This window comes from Gossypium hirsutum, chromosome A06, assembly GCF_007990345.1.
Source record: "Gossypium hirsutum isolate 1008001.06 chromosome A06, Gossypium_hirsutum_v2.1, whole genome shotgun sequence".
NCBI classification, from domain to species: Eukaryota; Viridiplantae; Streptophyta; class Magnoliopsida; order Malvales; family Malvaceae; genus Gossypium; species Gossypium hirsutum.
In genome coordinates, this window is record NC_053429.1 from 92323557 (window position 1) to 92344264 (window position 20708).

Here is a 20708-nt window from a genome sequence, read left to right on the forward strand (position 1 = left end):
TTTTAAGTTTTAAAGAAAACACAAATCCATAGCAAAGTTTTGCAACTTGGCTCTAATTCCACTAAATGTAACACCCCAAACCTGGCTTAGACATTATGGCCAAATTTGCGATGGAACATTGAAGTGTGTTTTGGAAAGCATCGTTCTATTCAAATAAAAGTTCGTACAAAAATAAATCCCTTGTGGTGATCTTTCAAAAAACTCTAAGCATCATGTTTGTTTATAAAAACCTAATTTGTTTAGAAAAATTTAAAGGATGCTAAATTGTTATTAGTTCTCGAAAACATTTTTTCTTGCAGAAGCTAGAGAAATGTGTTTGTGCATTCGTGTTGTTTTGAAAACATATATCCTTTTGAAAAATCGCGTCCTAAATGTAGCAGATGTAATAAAAGATTTGGAAATTCCAAAATTTAAAAATGAAACCTTAAGAGGCCTTATTACATAACCAAAAATCCAAATTAATTAACTTAAGGATAAAACAGAGACAGTAATAAAAATCAGTCATGTGGCCCCCATCGAGTCCCTTGCAGCACTGACCCATCTAAGGATTACCTACATAGGAAAGCAGAGGGGTGAGTTTATGAAAACTCAGTGTGTAATCCCTTTTTAATAAACAAACAAACGGTAGGCAAAATAGGTTGGGCTTAAGCCCATTTTAGTTACAGTCCAGTATCAGTGTGGGCCTTAGCCCATTACAATAACAGTATCAGTGTGGGCTTTAGCCCATTGTATTAGTGTGGGCTTTAGTCCATTACAATAACAGTATCAGAAAATGCAACAGAGATCCTACCCATCCATTCTCTACACTCCACTCTCTCCAGCCCTACAGTCCATGTGGGGATAAAATCGACCCACCCATCCCTACATTCCAAATATAGCACCGATTGAGGCACTTATCAGTGTTTGCAGCAGAGCTGCTAGTACAGTACACTTCCTTCAATATATATATCAAACCCACCCTATGCAACATGTCATGTCATAATATATACGTGTATGCAAAATGTCATGCTCGAATACAGTCAAATATAGCATAGGGGTATAACAGTCATTTCATCAGTATGGGGTCTAATTGTACTTACCGACCCATCAGTAGGCCAATAGTCATTTTAGGCGACCTATGCGACCTTAGTAGTCAAAAGTGGAAATGGCCCCAAAGCCCATAATACGGCCCATGTGGGCCTGTACGGCTGTGTGGCCCATTAAGCCCAATAATCACCTTGGTCGTGTGATCTACACATCCTGGCCCACAAAACTCCACACATCCATATGGTTTACCTGTGTGGGGCCCACACGGCCCATTTCGACCTAACGTGGCCCAAAACGACCTAAGCCCACGAAATCGCTTGTGGTGGTCTCTACAATCACATGCTTGCGCTTATACGTTTAGATGACCACACGAGCGAGTGCACACCCGTATGGCATCGATGGTACTAGTTTTTTGGCTTTTGCCATTTCGTGTTTGAAGAAGTGTGATTACACATCTATTATGGATTGTAGTTGAAACGCTTTCCAAGATCAAATACATATGATAAAAATAACCCCATCAGTAGTTCTAATTCGTGGTTAACCCGATACCATCGCATTAGAGATACTTAACCCTGTTCATTACTACATACCAATCAAACAGTCATAAAGCCCCCTCTAGAACTAGAATCAATGCAATCTCTATAATGCTTTAACCTTCACAAAACAGTTAATCGATTCATAAGAATCTAAACCCAACATAGACATATCTTAAACTTTTAAGCGTTTACCACCACGTAGGACTAAGAACAGTTGAGAAGAGTAATCGGTTTATCCACACATAAGCCGAACACACAGAATAACTGATGCAAAATGAAAAGGTTGCACCTTTATCAGTAACGGCAATACAGGAAGATGTCAGATGAAACTATTAACATGACTTAAAGAGGAGAAAGATTACCACTTACTCACATCAATTGAACAAAAGCCCAGAATTGCCAAAGAAGAAGAAGAATAAGTATTTGGCTTAGCCACAAGGTACAAAGAAGAAGAAGAAATCGTGAGGGTGAAAGAAAGAAAGAAAGATATACGGTCTAGGGAACAATACCCGATTGGGGAAGAAAAGAGGAAGAGAATCGGCTTAAGGCAAGGGCTAGCAACTAAAAGAATAGAAAGGATAGAGTATTTAGGCGACCACCATTAAAGTGAAGAAAGGGGAAAAACACATGAAGTAATCGGTTCCAAAAGACACTGTTGACAAAAAGGAAAAAGAGAGTGAGTTTGGCCTAAGGGAAAAGAATCAGTAGTAAAACAATTACCCGAAAACAAAGTAAGCAAACTGCACGCCACCCTCAGGAACAATCACACTTTCAGCCATGAAACAAAAAAATCCTGAAAACACACAAAAATTGCAACTTTTGAGAGAAAATCCAGTTCAGACAAAATTCCTATACTCACAATCCACTTTTGGCACAACTCTATTTCACCTCAAACACCACGTTTTCCTCCCCTTATCCCTCTCCTAAAATCTCCACCTTATTCTACTCAACCGTCCATTCAAACTCCCACAACCCTTCTCAATTTTGGTCAACCTAAGACACCTCCCTAGCACCTGTAGCAAAAATAGTAAGCTCCTTCTACACTGCCAATGCTCGAACCTTAGACCCTAAGGAAGACCCACACGCCATTTACCATTAGACTAGGAACCTCCTTATGACAAATTTTACCCACAACAAATTAAAAGACTACTAACTATAGGCAAAGGTTATTCTTAAAAACAAAGTTTGCAATTGCCCAGGCTTGAACTCGAGACTTCTCAAGCCCTTCCCAGGACACTTAACCATCGAAACAAGCATGCATTTGTGTTACACATCACACAAAAAATGAGCACTTACATTTTTGGGGCGTTACAAGAGCTTTTGACCAAGCTTGTTTTCTTATGCATGGTATGTATTTGACTTATGTTTTTTTATTGATTTTTATGTTTTTGAGATCGTTGTAGCTTAAACTAGCTAACCCGGGGATTAATTCATAAAATTGTTAAATGTTTTCAAATGTGTTGTCGTTGAGTTTTTGGAGTTTCTAAAGGTTAATGATACTTTTGTAAGCTTGATAGTTCTTATTTTGTTAATTAGTTTATAGTGATTTTGATGATTAAAGATCTAGTTGTTAAATTAGTAAGTTTACATAGAGTTATTGAGAATTTGAGGACAATATAGGTTGTTCTAGGCTTATAGGATATTCAGCTAGCTTGTTTTGAACTTAATTGTGCTTAATTTGATATTTTGGGGTTAAGGACTAAATTTATAAAGTACAAAGTTTAATGGTAAAATTGTAAATGTAATTGAAGGACTTTAGTGTATGAATTAATTGTCTATGAGGTTTGAGTGATTTTAATTAAATTATATTATATTTTAGATCAAGCATCTCAATAAGTGGCGAACGTACGAGGAAAAGGGAAAAATCACAAATTAGTCACTGTTAGTTGAATCAATTGACACATAAGTTTCTACTATTGTTTTTGGTTATAATTCTATATAAAATGATGTTAATTATATATATATATTTAGTTGACACCATAGTAAGAATTTGATTTATAAGAAATAGAAATGAATTTTCTAGAATGATTTCGATGGATCGAGTAAAAGTTTCATACATGAGGTTTCTATTTGAATATCTGTTCTGGATTGAGCTCCTGCACGTGTTGCTGATAACTCTTGAAAATAGTTATATTTCATGCCCTTAGGCTTAGTTAATTGTCTGTACTTAAGTAAGTTTAGTTGTATTTTAGAATATTGTATTGGTATTTTTAGAGCATTGCATTAAAGAGCTCGAATTGTACTTAAATGTTATTACATGTTGCTTTTAATTGCCTATGGGGAGGACTTGCTTGGTGGTTGATTGGCAAGTTCAGAGTGTAGGAAAAGGAGTAAGCGATTGAAGGTTTGCCGTGACAAATTTTGGATAGTTTGCCAACACAAATTCTATGGCAATGCCTGGAAGATGCCTAGTCAGTACTCAAGGCTTACTGTTCTCAACCCCAGCTAAACTTGAACCAGATAAATCCACCTGAAAAAGTGAGAAAGGATTATGGGCTGATGGACCTACCCTAGAAAGTCAAACTTATCATAACCAAAAAGGAAGCCTTAGAAAAGGGAACCATTTTTTGATAGAAAAATAGGAGAGCAACTTTTAACAAAAAAAAAGGGAAGGATCAAGAAGGAAGATGGAGAAGAAGGAGAAAATGACTGCATTATCTTTGGCAACTGCAAGACATTGCGCTACCAATGTTAAGAGCTAGATAGGAGAAAAATATCATCTCAGATTTTCTCGTTTGTTCTTATCGCATTTCTTTTTCTACTTATTTGTTAAATAAGATGTTGGTTACTGCTTTAAACTCAAACTTGATTTACCTAGGTATGAGCTAAATCTCTTAGGCTCGGGATTACTTTGTTGAACCCTATAATTTCTATTAATGTTAAATCTCTTAGGCTCACTTTGTTGAACCCTTTAATTTTTATTAATGTTTATAGTTTAAGTTAGAATTATTTTGCTATTTTATTCAATGATATTTCATGCTTTATACATGCTGTGTATTGACAAATGTGCAACAGGTTATTAAGGATAACTTAATTTTGATAGGGTTAGGTTAACTAGAGAGACATTTGATAATATTAGTGAATAATAAAAAGGTAGCCAATATTAGTGGTAGCCAAACTCAAGTCTATAAACATATAATACCCTAGAGGAGGTAATCCGAGGTTTTGCTCTCGAAAGTAGAAGACTGCTATAGAAACCTATCGAGCAGTAGAATGTTCAAGACTTTACTATGGCATTAATAGTTAGGGAAGGTAGATGCATCAATAATCGCAGTAGTCTTAATCAACATTGTAGTTCCTTAATCTTCTTGTCTGTAATTGCTCTATCGTGACATTCTTGTTTCATTTACTTGTTTTGTTTTACACATTTTATGCATCATCATTTTCTCATTTTGCCACTATGTTCTCACTGTTATTTTGTTTTAGCATTAATCAAGCCTAACTTTAATAACTCAACCAAACTATACCTATCTAATCCCTGTAAAGATTATCTCACTCATCACTTTATTACTTTTTTATGTGTATTCTTGTACAATTCACACATCCTATTCACAAGCGATAAGTTTTTGGCACCATTTTCGGGGATTAGTAATTGGTGAAATTTGGTTTTGTTATTTTCTTTTGTTTCATTAGTTTTATCTAACTCAGTTGTACTTAATTTTTACATGTTTACTATAAGTGCATGAGTGGAGGCATTCTTGTTAATGAAGAGTATCCTTTTGACCCAGAGATCGAGAGAACTTTGTGAATGAGGAGAAGAGAATTACATAATATGGCTAGGGAAGGGAATGATCCTGATCTGAATGATCCATTAAATCCAAATGGTCGAGATCTCAATCTTCCTATTCATCATGTGATATATGACTAAGACAGGACAATTTGAAAGCATGTAGTTTCAGTTTTGGATGACCTGAATCCAGAGATAGTCAGACCACACATACAAGTTTGACATTTTGAGTTGAAACCGATAATGTTTCAAATGTTGCAAATAGTTAGACAATTCGAGGGGTTTCCCATTGAAGATCAAAGACTACATTTAAGGCTTTTTCTAGAGGCTGTGACTCGTTTAGATAACAGGGTGTTCCTAAAGATGCCTTGCGGCTTAAATTGTTCCCATACTTATTGAAAGATCGTGCAATAGTGTAGTTTAATGCTTTGCCGTCAAAAATAATAGCATCATGGAATGATCTGTGCTAGATGCTTTTGCTATGGTATAATCTGCCAAACATGAATGCCAAGCTTAGAAATGACATCACATCTTTTCGAAAATCAAAAGATGAAACATTTTACGAAGCCTGGGAAAGATTTAATGAATTACTTAGAAAATGTCCTATACATGGTTCTAGCACTGGACTTAGATGGAAATGTTTTATAATGGGCTGAATGCACATACAAGGATGGTAGTCGATGCCTTTGCCAATAGTACTTTGTTAGACAAATCTTATAATGAAGCATATGAGATTTTGGATTGGATTGCGAATAATGATTATCAATATCCTATCACGCAAGTTGGGATTGACAGGAGATTCATTGACACCATTGAACTTGATGCAATCACTTCATTCAAAGCCGAAGTATCATTTTTAGCTAATATGATCAATACAATAAAAAGACCAATTGTAGTCCAGGAGATGAAATCAGCAGACTCATTTTGTGTTTATTATGGAGAAGACCATGTGTTTGATGAATGCCCATCAAACCCAGCATATGTATACTAAATGGGTAATTTCAACCGGAATAACAATCCTTATTCTAACACCTACAATCCAGGGAGGAATCAACATCCAAACTTTGGTTGGAATAATCAAGGTACAGGGAATTCAAATAATACTGTTAGACAAAATGTTAATAGGGTATCATCTAGTTATAATCAACCCATGCCATGATAAAATGTCCAACAAGATCAGGCATCAGCTTCATCATCATCATCATCTGTTGAATCTTTGCTGAAAGAATATATGGACAAGAATGATGTTGTGATTCAGAGTTAAGTTGCATTCATAAAAGCTCTTGAGAATCAAGTGAGGCAAATAGCTAGGTTGTGTGGTCGAATTAAAATTTTTGATTTTTCATAAAGTAGGTGCAGACTTCACACGCCCAAAACACATGCCGTGCCTAAGGCCGTGTCATCCACATAGCTAAGACACACGCCCGTGTCTCTGCCCTTATAATAAGTTCTGAGCATTATGTTTCTCAAAATTAAGGTGCAGGGGACACACGGCCTAAACACATGCCCGTGGGGCAAGCCATGTGTCACACATGGCCTAGACACATGCTCGTGTGCCTATCCGTGTGAACAAAAATAAAGCTATTTACAAAGCCATTTTGCCACCCTTTGATGCACACACCTACACAAACATAGCATAGCACCAATTCAAAGATATACATACAACCAAATCTGCCACAACCAAGACATCAACACAACATTCACATGCTACCATCTATCATACACTAACATCACATACTTATTGTAACATCTCCGTTTTAGCTAAATTGGAACGATTGTTTTGGAACCACAAATCTGAGGTAGTAAATTTATTTTAATATTATTTTTGGTTTTTATAACATGTGAATGTGTATGTGTGAAAATTTCGTGAGCTAATTTTATCGTTTAATATCTCAATTTGAGAAAAAGGACTTAGTCGCGTAAAATACAAAAAGTAGCATACTATAAGTTAAAAGTCCTTAATTGCCAAGGCTTATTAATTGAGAGGTCTTTATGATGTAATTAGACCATGGTTAATTGAAGTTTTCATAAATGACCAACTATTATGTGTTTTATTAATGTATTAATAAAGATTATTTTTTGTAATTGTAAAATTAAGTTTAATTAAACAAAACTAAAATAAAATATGATTCATTCATTCATCTTTACAACTGAAAATAAAAAGAAAACAAGGGATAGGAAGCTTTCTTGAATTCGGCACTTTGATAGCTAGATTGAGATATGTTCTTTGCTCGATTTTTTATGATTTTTACTTTTTACTGATCGTTGCTTTGAGTATGAGCTAGCTCGTACCCTAATTTTTAAATTTGTTGAAGAATTTATGAGTTTCCATTAATGAATGCTTGACGTTTTGAATGTTTAAGCATGAATAACAAAAGCTTGGTGCTTAATATACATGTTCTGTAAAGTGATTTTGAGTAAAAATGCATATTAGGGATTAAATTGAGAAAAGTGTAAATTGAGGGGTTAAATTGTGAAATAAATCAAAGTTTTGGGCTGCTAGGGATCCCTAGGAAATTCGGCTTGGCTTGGGTGAAATTAAATTTTGTGTAACTTGTTTTTTTGAGAAATAGTAACTAAATTGAATAAGTGTGGAACTTTAATGGCTAAAGTGAAAAAATGCCAAAATATGTGTTTGTGGAATAAATTGAAAGATTATATGATTAAATGAGTTGAATTTGTTATAATATAGATCAAGACAAGAGGAATTCGGACTTAGATCGAGGCAAGAACAAAGTACTCGATTTATTGACTAGTTCGTTGTTTTTACGTCCGATGTAAGTTCGTACGTGATAAACATTGGTACAATTATGTATTTAATGCTTTAATATTGTATAAATTGTATATATATGACTACGATTGCGTACGACAACAAATCGACTACGTCTGGCACTTAGTGTGCGTTTCGAGATAGCTTCTACTATATACAGCACCTAGTGAGCGAATTGAAATAGCTTCGGCTTTTTGTGGCACTAAATGTGAGATACCAAGATCGCTTAGGCGTAACGTGATAGAACTAAATGTGTGATATCTTTATAGCTTCGGCTAAACATTTAGGCACTAAGTGTGCGAGTTCTTAGAGCATTGAAAGATTCCAAATGATTTAACGTAGTGAACAAAGAGGTGAGAATGAAATAATAAATATAGGAAAGTACAAGTTCATACGATACCTATCTGACAGTTGATACTATGGTATAAAGTTTGATGAAGTTGTATAAACATGATGAATGGCCATGGATTAGAATTGAATGATGATATGAGAACCACTAAGTGTTTACTAATTAATGATTTGCATAGTATGAACTGTTCAATAGATATTTAATACAAACTTACTAAGCTATGAAGCTTACTATGTGTTATTTATCTTTGTTTAATAAAGTAACGAAGCTAGCTCAAACTTGGGGATTTTCGAGAAACATCATCACACTGTCAATCATTTCTTTGGTACTTTTGAAGCCTTGTTTATATGGTATATGGCATGTATAGGCTAGTAATGTTCTAATTTGTGTTATGGAATTATAGCCATGTGATTTGGCTTGTATATGATAAAGTTGTGGGATGTGAATTTTTCTTATATAATGTGTTTGTATATGCTATGTGGTGTAAATGGTATGCCTAGTGAGTTTGGCATGGTATGGTATGGTTTATGGATGATGAATTTCTATGTTTTGGAGCATAAAATAGATGGCAAGTTCATTATGAAAACCATATAGAATTTAAGGTTATGGCTTATTATTGTGGAATGATTTTGGTTGTAGATTTGAGTAGTGAAATTGGTTGTTGATAGATGGTGTGACATGAGTATGAATTGGCATGTTTTTGGTTGTTTAAAGATATATTAAAATGGTGCTATTTTGGTTTCTATGTGTGATTGTGAAAAGGGTGGCAAATTGGCTTTGCAAATGGCCTATTGTTGTCTACACGAGTAGAGACACGGGCGTATGTCTCAGCCGTGTGTGACACACAGTCATGTTACACGACCATGTATCCCCTAAGGTACCCTTCGAATTAAAGTCAGTATACCTTACATGTTTGGAACGGCCTAGACACATGAACGTGTCCATTGGCCATGTGTGGCAACGAGCTGGCACATGTGCGTGTGATTGGCCGTGTGACCAAAGTCACTAACCTCCCTAATTTTCCCACGGACATGGTACACGGGCATGTCTCCGGCCGTGTGGTGTAAGTCAGTATGTATGCCTTGTTTTCACACAGCCTATGACACAGGTGTCTCTGGTGGTCGTGTGAGGCACACGGCCTGTTCACAAGGGCGTGTGACCCTGAAATCAAAGAAAATTTTCTATGTTTTCCAAAGTTTGTAAATGTTATCAGTTTAGTCCCAAACAACTTCTAAACATGTTTTAAGGTCTCATAGAGCCTAATAAGGGGCATTGTGAATGAGAAAAATGGATTTTAAATTATGATTGCACAAATGTATGATTTATATTGTGATTGATCGGTAATGCCTCGTAACCCTATTCTGGTGACAGATATGGGTTAGGGGTGTTAAATTTAATTAGTATCAAATCTACGATTTAGTCGATTTTAGGACTAACATAGCGAGTGAGAGTCTAGCTATACATGCCATATATATAAACTACGATAGTGTGATGATTCTTGACAGTTAAAATGTGTTTTTCATATAGCAAATGGATCCCGATCGAGCCATAGCTGACAATGTTGAAAGTAATGCACCCACTCCCGCTCAAGGGGCAGTGCAGTCTGATTCTAGACTCGTATCTAGTAGTCAAGGGAGAGAGGCTAAGCAAGCTTTCTTCCAAATGATGAGTGAGTGGTTCACGGAGTTCGTTCGAATGAATCCGGCTTCTCAACAACCTTCACCCCCACCTATTCCTCCACAAGTCCCAGTTGTGCCACAAGTGTTAGTCCTGATGCGATTGAGTAAGCCACCTGTAGATAAGATTCGGAAACACGGGGTTGAGGAGTTCCGGGCTACAGTTGATGATGATGCTAAGAAAGCTGAGTTCTGCTTGGAGAACACAACCAGAGTATTCGATGAATTGTCCTATACTCCAAATGAATGTATCAAATGCGTGGTATCCTTGCTTAGAGATAATGCATATCATTGGTGGAAAACGTTGACATTAGTAGTTCCTAAAGAACGGGTTACTTGGGAATTCTTTTAGAATGAGTTTCGAAAAAATTACATAAGCCAGAGATTTCTTAATCAGAAACTTAAAGAGTTTCTGGAATTGAAACAGGACCGAATGACTGTCACTGAGTATGAAAGAGAATTTGTGCGATTAAGTATGCTCGGGAATATGTCTCCACTGAAGAGAGCATGTGCAAAAGGTTTGTTGATGGATTGAATGAAGATATAAAACTGTTAGTCGAGATACTTGAATTGAAGGAATTTTTTAGTACTGGTTGAGAGGGTTTGTAAAGCCGAGGATCTCAGGAAAGACAAGAGAAAGGCTGATTCAGAGGCAGGAGATTCAAGGAAGAGATCGATGAATAAATCTTATCATTTCTCATCAAAGAAATCTAGAGACTATTTTAACTGATCGACAGCTTCAGTGGGATATTAGAATAAAGATCGCGGAAAGTAATATGCTAACCCTAAAGCTCAATCCACATTGATATCGAGTGTTGGTAACGTAAAAGATGTTAAACCCAAGTGTCACCAGTATGGAAGATGGCATTTTGGAGATTGCTGGGTGAAAAATAATAATACAACTTGTTATAATTTTGGTTCACGAGATCACTTTATTAAAGATTGCCCAGAGTTAGTTGAAAAAGATAATGCTCAGACCGTGAGGCCAAGTAGCACTGCATGTGACAGCCCAAAATTGACCCTAGTCGAGAAGTGGTTTCGGGACCACAAAACCGAGTTATAAAAATAATTAATTGCTATGTTCTATGTTTATTATGTGTGTGTACATGCATATGTGGAAGTTTCATTCCCTAATTTTGCCAATTGCATGAGGAATTATTAAATAGGGATCAACATGAGACATGGTGAAATATGATAGGCTAATTTTAAAGGGCTTATTAGTGCATGTCAACACAAGGGTGGACTTGCATGTCAAATTGCCCAATTCCCTTATAGTGGCCGGCCAAGATGGATTGATGATGGGCAATATATTTGTTGAATTTGATATTATAATAAGAAATTGGGTTATTGGAGTTATAATAAATAAAAGAAAGAATAAAAGAAAAAAAAAGAAAGGTAATGAAAACAAAGCTTGTATCCTTGGTTCTTCTTGGCCGATTGTAAAGAGGAAGATAGGAGAGAAACATTCGGTCACTTGAAGCTTGAGGAGGTTAGTAAAAAAAAATTTTGTTAGTTTTTGAAATTTTAAGTTTAGTTTAAGTCAATTAGCTAGTTCCATATTAGCCCATTTGAAAACTTGGAATTTTAGATGTTGGTTTGAGCTTTCGGTTGAGGTTGTCAAGGGAGGAAATGAGATTTTGTTTGTCTTCAACAATTGATGGGTATATAAGTGTTAAATGTGAGAAAATTTCGTTTGGGTAATTGAAATAAATAATTAGAGGCTTAATTATTAAAAGGTTCGGCTATGTATATGATTTTTTTTAGGTATAATTTTGAATATTAAGTAATGTTATGCATAGGTTTCGGTTTTGATATTATTTTCATAAGCATAATTAGTTCAATTTGATAATAAGGTATGAGGTGATAAGTAAAATTTTCATGGTGGTTTAGGTTTAATGACATTCGGCTATGGATTATAAGTGTTAGCTAATTCGGCATAAGAGTATAAATGTTAATTACTGTATATTTGAAGCCTTGAAGAATAGGTTGTGGAATATTAGAGTGTTGAAGGTTAAATCTTTAAGCTTGGTTAATTTGGACATTCGGCTATTCTTATGACATTAGATATAAGGGTATGAAAGGTTAAGTCTAAGTAGTTGGGATGATATGTGTATTTTTATGAAACTAAATGATGCTAAATAAATGTGATTATGCATGGTATTAAGCTAGTATTATGTTCTTTAGTACATGAGTAGAACATATGTATGATGTTTAATATCTAGTTAATAACATCATTTGTACTTAATTGCATGGTATACATGTATTAAATCGAATCGCTAAATTGATAAGTTATTTAAAAAAATCTATTTATTGAATCAAGCTCAAGAGCCAAGAGGGTCAAAATCTTATAAAGGAAAAGAAAAAGCGATCGAGTAGTCTATCCACAACTATTCAAAATATCCGAGGTAAGTCTTCGAGTAATGACCCTACTTGAATTATATTGAAATGATTAGTCATACTATGATGGATAGCCGAATGTGCATAGAGACTATGTTATAAAGCCAAATGAAATCATGCTCTTTGTGTGTGGCTATTGAGCCGAAATTGGAAAGGTTTAATAAATGTTTTGTGTTTGAGCCTTAGTAACGAAAATAAGATATGGATGTGTTATGATTATTGATATATGTGTGCATGAGCATTTGAATATATCCGGGCTAAGACCCGCAGGCATTTGTGCGAGTTGATATATCCGGGCTAAGACCCGAAGGCGTTTGTGCAAGTTGATATATCCGGGCTAAGACCCGCAGGCCTTTGTGCGAGTTGATATATCCGGGCTAAGACCCGAAGGCAATTGTGCAAGTTGATATATCCGGGCTAAGACCCGAAGGCATTCGTGCGAGTTGCTATGCCCGGGTTAAGACCCGAAGGCAATTGTGCTTGTGGTTATATCCGGCTAAATTCTGAAGAAACTTGGGTTCGAAGGTGAGCGTGTTGTGCTGTAATAAATTCAATTAATACGCTCGAAAAACCCAAACGATAAGTATGTTTGCGTGTGCATCGGAAAAGTCGATTCGTTTTAAATAGTATTCGTTCAATCGACTAACGAACTTTCGGCTTTTAGATAGGTTAATACCTTGTGTGTATATGTTGATGAAATGTGAAGTAAGTATGTTTATGAGAATGTGTATTAATAAAGTGATTCATTTAGCTATGTGAATGTAATACTTTAGTCAAAGCCGATTTCATTACTTGAAACTTACTAAGCTTTAAAATGCTTACCCCGTTGCTTTGGCTCTCTGTTTTATAGATTTGTTCGTTAGATATCGGATTCGGGATCATTGAAGTCGAAGTCATCCACACTATCAAAGCTCTTTTGGTACTCTTTTAGTTGAACTCTGGCTATGGCATGTATAGGACTACCCCTTGTTGTTTTAAGCACTTTTTGTGATGTATGTGTGTACAGCCATGCGAAAATGGCTTGTAGAAGTGGAGTATGGCATTAGACCATTTGTGTTTATGCATGTATATATGGTTTCATGATGTGACTATGGTTTGGAATGGAAGTGTTGGGCAAATGATCAGCCATTGGAATGGCTAAATATGATCATATGTGGACCTATGTATGACAAAACCCTAGTTGGTCCATGGTAACCACGAAATAGGTAAAGTTTACCTTGAAAACAGATGCTGACAGCAGCAGTGGTGTGGATTTGAAAAATCACAAAATTTGTAGGAATGGAATTAAATAGTGAATAAATTATGTAATCGAACCTTGATGAATCTATTTTCATATGAAAGCAACGAAACAATCATATGAACAGTATATTAAGAGATATTAAAGTTCTCGTGAAACAGGGCCAGAACGGTTTCTGGATCTCCTGTTTCGACTTTGAAAATTCACCATAAATTAACCAGAGATAATTAGGAGTCATACCATATATTTATAGATTTCTCTCTGAGTCTAGTTTCTATAGAAACAAACGGCATCAGTATTGGAGCCCTGTACAAGGAGATATCCAAGTCGTAATACGCAAAGGTCAGGGTAGTCGATCCCTGTAACATGGGAGACTTTGACTAATAAACTGTACTAATTGGCCCGACCAAAAATTCTAGAAAAAAATATGTAGATGGGCATATGAGTCTAGTTTCAGGGAAAAATCACGAAACTGATTTTCTAGTTGTGAAACTCAAGATATGATTTTTTTAAAGCGACTATTACGCAGATTGGCAGTGTCTGGAAAATTTTTAAAAGTCTGTTAACACCTCGTGTTCGACTCCGGTGACGGTCTCGGGTTCGGGGTGTTACACTGCAGTTAGAGGGAGACCATCTAGTAATGCTAGAAATGTAAGTGGTGGTAAAGGTGGGACGCGAGACACAGCTGCGAGATCTGATACTAGAGCACCTGCACAAGACTACGCTATTCGCGCTCCCGAAGAATCGTCATCTCTGGACGTCATTATCAGTACTTTTACTCTCTATGATACTAAAGTTATTACATTGATAGATCTAGGCTCAAGTCATTCATATGTATGTGTGAAATTAGTATCTAGTAAGACTTTGCCTGTGGAGTCTACCGAATTTGTAATTAGAGTATCGAGCCCCTTAGGCAAGTGTGTTTTGGTTAATAAAGTGTGCAAGAACTGTCCATTGATGATTTGGGATAATTGTTTTTCGGCCGATTTGATGTTGTTATCATTTGATGAGTTTGATATAATTATGGGCATGGATTGGCTAACGTTGCATGATGCTATTATGAATTGCAAAAAAAAAGATGATAGATTTGAAATGTCAGAATAATGAAATTATCCAAATTTAGTTAGATGATCTGAATGGTTTGCCAACAGTGATTTCATCGATGTTAGCTCAAAAATATACGAGAAAGGGTTGAGAAGCTTATTTTGCATATGTGCTTGATACGAAAATCACTAAAAAGAAGATTGAATTAGTGCTAGTTATGTGTGAGTATACAGATGTGTTTCTTGAAGGGTTACCGGGTTTACCACCGATCCGAGAGGTTGAATTTGGCACCAAATTAATGTCGGGTACAACGCCGATATCGATAGCTCCGTACAGAATGACACCAAAAGAGTTAAAGGAATTGAAAGCTTAGTTACAAGAATTAACCGATAGAGGATTTGCACTACTGAGTTTCTTGCCCTGGGGTACTCCTGTGTTGCTTGTGAAAAAGAAAGATGGCATGATGAGAATTTGTATAGACTATTGACAGCTTAATAAAGTGACGATCAAGAACAAATACCCTTTACCGCGAATTGACGAATTATTTGATCAATTGAAAGGGGCTACAGTGTTTCCAAAGATAGATTTGAGATCGGGCTATTACCAGTTGCAAGTTAGAGATTCTGATGTGCCAAAGACTGCATTTAGAATGAGGTATGGTCACTATGAATTTTTGGTTATGCCTTTTGGACTAACGAATGCACCTGCTATCTTTATGGACTTAATGAACCGAATTTTTAGACCGTACCTAGATCGATTTTTTGTGGTGTTCATAGATGATATTTTAATCTATTCGAGAGATGAAACTGAGCATGTTGAGCATTTTAGAATTGTGTTACAGACTCTGCGTGATAAGTAGTTATATGCAAAGTTCAGTAAATGTAAATTTTGGTTGTGTGAAGTTAGTTTTCTAGGGCATATTGTGTTAGCATCGGGTATTCAAGTCGATCTAAGCAACATTTTTGCAATAATGGATTGGAAGCCTCCGAGAAATATATCCGAAGTCTGCAGTTTTCTGGGACTAGCTGGTTGCTATAAACGGTTTGTAAAAGGCTTTTCGATGATTTCAACTCCATTGATGAGATTGCTTCAGAAAGATGTAAATTTTGAATGGTCCAAACAATGTCAGAAAAGTTTTGATTAGCTAAAAACTCTTTTGACTGAAGCTCCAGTGTTAGTAAAGCTAGAATCGAGTAATGAATTTGTGATCTATAGTGATGCATTGTTAAATGGTTTTGGTTGCGTATTGATGCAGGAAGGTAAAGTCATAGCTTATGCCTCGAGAAATTTAAAGTCGCATGAAAAGAATTATCCGATGCACAATTTAGAGTTAGCTGCAATTGTGTTTGCGTTAAAGATTTGGCGCCATTATCTATTTGGTGAGAAATGTCATGTTTATTCAGATCACAAGAGTTTGAAATATCTGATGACTCAGAAAAATTTGAATTTGTGACAACGGAGATGATTGGAACTGCTAAAAGATTACTAGTTAATGATTGACTATCATCCGGGAAAAGGAAATGTTGTTGCTGATGCTTTAAGCCGGAAATCTTTGTATGCTTTACGTACAACGAATACTTAGATGGCTCTATCTGATGACAGCTCGATTGTAGCTGAGTTGAAAGCAAGACCATTGTTTCTACAATAGATTTGTGAAGCTCAGAAAGTTGATAATGAAATGTTAGCTAAACGAGCTCAATGTGATTTGAACCCTGATTTAGAGTTTCAAGTTGATTCAGACAATTTTTTGAGATTTAGAGGCTGAATATGTGTTCCGAGGAATTCAGAGTTGATTCAAATGATTTTGAATGAAGCATATAGTAGTTGTTTATCTGTTCATCCGGGAAGCATGAAAATATATAACAATTTGAAACAGCTTTATTGGTTGCATGGTATGAAACGTGACATTTTAGAGTTTGTTTCTAAGTGTTTGATTTGTCAGCAAGTTAAAGCTGAAAATCAGATACCGTCAGGTTTATTGCAACCTATTATGATTTCCAAGTGGAAATGGGATAGAGTGACTATGGATTTTGTTTTGGGTTTACCCCTATCTCTGAGTAAGAAAGATGCAATTTGGGTTGTTGTTGACAGATTGACGAAATTGGCTCATTTTATTTTTGTATGTACGAATTTCTCGCTTGATAAGTTAGCTGACTTATATATCTTTGAGGTTGTGAGATTACATGGGGTACCTGTTTCCATTGTATCGAATCGAGATCCGAGATTCACTTCACGATCTTGGAAGAAACTACAAAGTGCATTAGGTACAAATTTACATTTCAGTACCACATTTCATCCGCAGACGGATGGTCAATCTGAGCGAGTTATTCAGATACTCGAGGATATGTTGAGATGTTGCATTCTTGAGTTTGAAGGTACGTGAGAAAAGTATTTTTCATTGATTGAATTCGTTTATAGCAATAGTTTTTAGTTGAGTATTAAAATGGCACCATACGAAGCTTTATACAGTTGGAAGTGTCAAATACCATTGTATTGGACTGAGCTACGCAAAAAAATGATTCACGAGGTTGATCTAATCAGAGAGACTGAAAAGAAAGCAAAAGTAATTTTATGATAATTTGAAAGCAACTTCAGATCGTCAGAAATCGTATGCAAACTTGAAGCGAAAAGATATTGAATTTCAAATCAGGGATCGAGTGTTTTTGAAAGTGTCACCGTGGAAGAAAATACTTCGATTTGGTTGTAAAGGTAAATTGAGTCCGAGATTCATCGGGCCGTATGAGATTATCGAGTGAGTGGGACCACTAGCTTATCAGCTAGCATTACTGTCTGAGTTAGAAAAGATTCATAATGTGTTTCATGTATCGATGATTCGAAGATACCAATCTGATCTTCACATATTATCTCCCCGACAGAAGTTGAGATTCAATCAGATTTATCGTACAGTGAAGAACCGATCTGAATTCTAGCTTGTGAGATCAAAGAGCTAAGAAATAAAAGAATAGAGTTAGTAAAAGTGTTATGGCATTGATACGAGGTAGAAGAAGCTATGTAGGAACCTGAGGATGCTATGAGAAAGCATTATCCAAACCTATTCATTGGTAAAATTTTCGGGGACTAAAATCCCTAAAGGGGGAGAGTTGTAACAGCCCTATTTTAGCTAAATCAGAATGGTGGTTTTGTAACATCCCTTACACGTATCCGAGGCCGGGCTCAGGTACGAGGCGTAACCAGACAAACATACAAACATTAAACTAAAATACGAGCCATAAAATTTTATTCATATTTCAAAGCGTTCATTCTCTTACACATGGTCCCTTATTTGAGTCTACGGAGCCCAAAACATACTTTAGAAAGGGTTTGGGACTAAACCGAGAACTTACGAAAATCTTGGAAATTTCATGCTTTAAGGCTCCACACGCCCGTGTCCCAAAGTCGTGTTCCATACACGGCTGAGACACATAGTCGTGTCTCTGCCTGTGTGGAATATACCTAGGCTATTTTCCAAGCTTTGGTCAACCTTGATCTCTTACACACTTATACAAAATCAAAAGCATATAACATGGTATTCATTTAATGATTAAACATCCTCAATTAAACCACAAACATAGCATTTGTATGTCATCATACATGTGTCTCTCATACTCATTTTACCTTGTTTATTATAGTACCACTTATACATTTATACCAAGATTATCATCTTACCAAATATCTTCAGCTTAATCATCAAGCATTCATATTTAAAGCTAGATCATATCTTTATAAAATACCACGATTCAGATGCGCAGAATAACATGTTTGCCTGAAACATTTCAATTCAATTCCATACCCAACAAGCATTACATTGAGACTAGTCATATATATATATATACATGTCATGATACATAACATTCTCTTTTTGTTTTCTTATAAACACATATCATTTATTTAATTATATCAATATTTCATATACCATAGTTTCCATGTATTCCACATATTTTTATTTTCCTCCTCCTCCTCTCCATTCCACATCCTTAATGTATATAGCATTCTTGTAAGTACGATTTCACAATTTACTAATAAATGTTCACATCAAACTGTCCACACGAGTCATAGTCACTTAATTATTTATAATTCGAGCTACAGAGCTCCAAATTAAGATCCGTAAATTTCCCCTGAAACTAGACTCACATATATTTCTACCATAAAATTTTCATTATTTTTTGTTTATCCAATTAGTACAGTTTATTCATTAAAATTTCCCCTATTTCACTTTCTGACAGTTCTGACCTCTCTTCACTAAAAAATAATTATCTCACAGTACAGAACTAGGATAATGTTATTGTTGATTTATCTTGAAAATAGACTCATTATGAATTTTAAAAATATAATTTTGAGCCTCTAATTATTTTTCTCCAAATTTTTGTGATTTTCCAAAGTCGGAACAGGGGATCACGTAATCATTCTGAATCAGTCTCATAAAAACATAAATATCTCAAAATATAGAACTCCTTTGCTTTCTATGTTTCTTTTATATGAAAATATACTCATTAAGCTTTAATTTTATATCTCATTCAGTCTCTGATTCAATTTATACTATTTTTGGTGATTTTTCAAAATCACGTCACTGCTACTGTCCAAAACAGTTTTATTGCTAATTCACTCTTTCACACTTTCTTTGTATTAACCTCATTTTAACATACATATCACAAATCATTTTCACCACATTTCATACATCACAAGTATAGGCCCATGATCACAAGGTCACCATAAAATCATCCTCATGTATAACTTACTTGTTTATAACCTTACCACATCCTGGTCACTTAATGAACACATCATTCACATAACCAAGTTCCTGCACTTATTCATCACAAAACTCACAAAGCAATACATAGAGAGTCTCCCGTTGAACACTTCGGATCAATCCTCGATACTTGGTGGTTTCAGCACATAGCTCCACCCATCATATAGTTCGGCTCTCTTGTACACATGGTCAACACTTAGTACCACCCATGTGACCTAGCCAGTTTATCTCGTAACTCTCTTGTCTACATGGTGTCCTTCACTTGGAACCACGCATGCGACCTAGCTACATATATCCCGTAGCTCTCTTGTCTACATGGTGTACACATAGTATCACCCATGCGACCTACCTACATCATAATGTCTTGTAGCTCTCTTGTACACATGATGTGCACTCAGCACTATACATGTGACCTAGCTACATACCATCTGTATCATCCAATCTTTCCGAAGGTTCAACCGGGATTTCTCTCTCTTTTCCAACAATTTTACCAATCAAGTAATTATCCACAAACATATTTCCAATATTTTTATAAAATATCATAATACAAGTAATAGTGATGTATTACTTACATATAAACTTACATCTCATTTAATATCAACGCAATAACATTAAATTACACATTGTCTTATTAAAAATCATATGAACTTACAATTTCCCATAATATCCATAATCATAGAAATCACATTTATGTATGATAATTCAATGCACTTCATGTACCATAGACATATTTTTAAATCAATTCATAAACTTGGCACCATAATCATTTAATTTAACATAATTCAATTAATTCACTAAATTTAACTTTCAAATATAAATTACAGCATTATTGTTGTATTATTATCATACCAACTTACATACTTTCAACACCTCGGAGATCATAGTAAATATATCAATTTTACATTGAAACATGCATAAATTAATGCTTATTATACATATGAACTTACCTTGATATTAAAACGGCCATTTTACCAACTTTCCAAATTTTTGATTTTTCTCTCATTCTAGGTTCAAATCTAGTTTTCTGGGATCTAAAACATCATATTTTACTTATTTAATTAATCTACTATTCAAAACAGTCCTTAACTCAAACTTTGGAAAAATTATAATTTTGCCCCTAAACTTTTGCATATTTACACTTTTACCCCTAGGCTCGGGAATTTCCCTTATTCTTATGTTTTATGACATGATGATCACTT

At 35.3% G+C, this 20708-nt stretch overlaps 1 non-coding gene across 1 annotated transcript; it reads right to left on the reverse strand.

Annotated features, from left to right (window-relative positions):
- Positions 1 to 5798: 5798 nt before the first annotated feature.
- LOC121231677 (small nucleolar RNA R71) lies at positions 5799 to 5905 on the reverse strand. The gene has a single exon (XR_005929733.1). It is a non-coding gene; the product is annotated as a small nucleolar RNA R71 (small nucleolar RNA).
- Between the last annotated feature and the right edge of the window lie 14803 nt (positions 5906 to 20708).